Source organism: Globicephala melas, chromosome X (assembly GCF_963455315.2).
Source record: "Globicephala melas chromosome X, mGloMel1.2, whole genome shotgun sequence".
NCBI lineage: Eukaryota > Metazoa > Chordata > Mammalia > Artiodactyla > Delphinidae > Globicephala > Globicephala melas.
The window spans coordinates 74,928,777-74,931,619 of NC_083335.1; the positions used below are offsets into that span (position 1 = coordinate 74,928,777).

Here is a 2,843-nt window from a genome sequence, read left to right on the forward strand (position 1 = left end):
CCATGAGCCATGGCCACTGAGCCTGTGTGTCCGGAGCCTGTGCTCCACAACGGGAGTGCCAATGCAGGGGACACGGGTTCTATCTCTGGTCTGGGAAGATCCCACATGCCACGGAGCAACAAAACCCGTACACCACAACTACTGAGCCTGCACTCTAGAGTGCATGAGCCACAAGTGCTGAGCCCGCGTGCTGCAAGTACTGAAGCCCATGCACCTAGCACCTGTGCTCTGCAACAAGAAAAGCCACTGCAATGAGAACCCTGATCACTGCAACGAAGAGTGGCCCCCACTCGCCCCAACTAGAGAAAGCCTGCAGGCAGCAATGAAGACCCAACACAGCCCAAATCAATCAATCAATCAATCAATCAATATATGAACAAAACAGTTGTGTAGACATTTTCTCAAAGAAGACATACATGTGGCCAACAGGCACTTGAAAATTTCAACATCACTAATTATTAAGGAAATGCAAATCAAAACCAATGAGTTATCACCTCATGCTGTGTGAACGGCTGTTATCAAAAAGACAAGAAACAACAAGCATTGGAGAAGTTGTGGAGCAAAGGTAACCCTCATACACTTTTGATGGAAATGAAAATTGTTTCAGCAATTATAAAAAACAGTGTAGAGAATCCAAGCAAATGTAACCCTCATCCACTGTTGATGGAAATGTAAATTGGTTCAGCGATTATGAAAAACAGTGTGGAGAATCCTCAAAATTTTAAGAGTAAAAGTACCATATGGTCCAGGTATTCCACTTCTCTTTATTTATTTATTTATTTTTTTTGCAAGTATTTTAAAATGTTTATTTTTATATTTTTTTACATTGAACACTTCAGGAAATAAAATAATTACAATGATTCAAATGCATGAATAATTCAAAATGCAATCCCTGGATTCAATAATTATCCTTTATAATTATGCCCAATAAATATTAGAAATGTATGTAGGCACTAAGTCAGCTAACAAAATAAGTAAAATAATCATATAAAGTATAAATCTCAGGACTGGGGAACATGCATGGTCAGTTAAGTCACTTGGCCACTGTAGGTGGTTTTTTAAAAAACATGATTCACATCTGCTTCAATCACATACACATTCATTGCAAGTGTTTTGTTTTGTTTTCTTTTCCTGGCCACACTGCATGGTATGTGGGATCTTAGTTCCCTGACCAGGGATCGAACCCACGTCCCCTGCATTGCGAGCACAGAGTATTAACCACTGGACCACCAGGGAAGTCCTGCAAGTGTTAAATTAGACAATTGATGCTAACAACTTAAAACTATGATCTTAAAAGAAAATTCAGTTTAATACAAAGAAACTCAAGAAGAAAATTTCAGGACCCTTGATCAGAAGCTTTTGATGCCTGTCACACTACGCTAGTGTACACAAAGGTTCAAGTAAGGCTGATAAAGAAGAGTTGTTTCCTTTTCCCTTTGAAGACATGATCCAAGAAATAGGGGAACTGCACATTCTATAGCAACTAGCCATCCATCCATACACTGCTAATAAAGGACTCCTTACATTAGTAACTAACCACATTTTAAAAGCCTTGGCCAATGTTACAAAAACAAAACATTTAGAGTAATATTTACGAATACAAGCATAATTGTTTTTTTGCCTTCTATAAATAATGATCTTTGAAATGCTAAAAGTGAGTTCCAGCTGTGGTTCTTTTCTGGTGTGGGAAGCTGCAGGTGCACGTGGGATGGTCTACTGATTTACCTTCTCAAAATATTCTTTGGAAGCAGTCGGATGGGGCTTGATTGTAGGAGAATCTGGTGTCCAGTTGGCTGGGCAGACTTCTCCATGGGTTTCTACAAACTGGAATGCCTTCACCAAGCGGAGGGTCTCTTCCACGCTTCGGCCCACTGGGAGATCATTGACGCTCAAATGCTTGATGACTCCGTTGGGGTCAATTATGAAGAGACCTCGTAGTGCAAGGCCGGGACCTTCTAACAGCACACCGTAGTCTCGGGAAATCTGTTTAGTCAAATCTGACAAGAGTGTGATGTGCATGTGGCCCAAACCGCCATTCTTCCTTGGTGTGTTTATCCAGGCCAGGTGGGTGAAGTGGGAATCCACTGACACTGCAACGACTTCACAGTTCACATCATGAAATTCATTGGCTTTGTCACTGAAAGCAATAATTTCTGTAGGACACACAAAGGTGAAATCCAAAGGATAGAAGAAGAGCACTAAATATTTCCCCTTAAAGTCATCAAGGCTTATTTCTTTGAACTCTCCATTGACAACAGCTGTACCCTTAAAATCGGGCGCATGCTGGGTGACGGCAGGGGCATGGCATGAGGAACTGGTGCTAAAGGCGAATTTTGCTTGAGCAGAGCCAGACCACAGTGCATTTGTCAAGCACGTTCTTTGAGAAGCAGCAGGCCTAAGGGCTGCAGAGGCAGAAATGCCCCAAGGAATGGCACTCACTTGTCGGACAAGCGAAGTCCGGAGCAACCTTCCCGCCACGGCCGCCATCTTCAGGGTGCACAGCACCCCCACTTCTCTTTATTTATCCAAAGAATACAAGAACACTAGTTCAATATGATATATGCACGCCTATGTTCATCACATTATTTTTAATAGTCAAGATATGGAAACAACCTAAGTGTTCATCCATAGGTGAATGTATAAAGAAGATATGGTATATATTTATAATGGAGTACTACTCAGTCGTTAAAGAAGATGAAGTCTTGCCATTTGTGAAGACATGGATGGAATTTGAGGTTATTATGCTAAGTGAAATAAGTCAGATGGAGAAAGACAAATACCATATGATTTCACAAATGTGGAATTAAAAAACTCTAAAAGTAAAACATAATAAATGAACAAAC

At 40.9% G+C, this 2,843-nt stretch overlaps 1 pseudogene; it reads right to left on the minus strand.

The window, feature by feature from the left end:
* Nucleotides 1-875: 875 nt before the first annotated feature.
* LOC115849284 (thioredoxin-dependent peroxide reductase, mitochondrial pseudogene) lies at nt 876-2,494 on the minus strand (annotated as a pseudogene).
* Nucleotides 2,495-2,843: the final 349 nt, after the last annotated feature.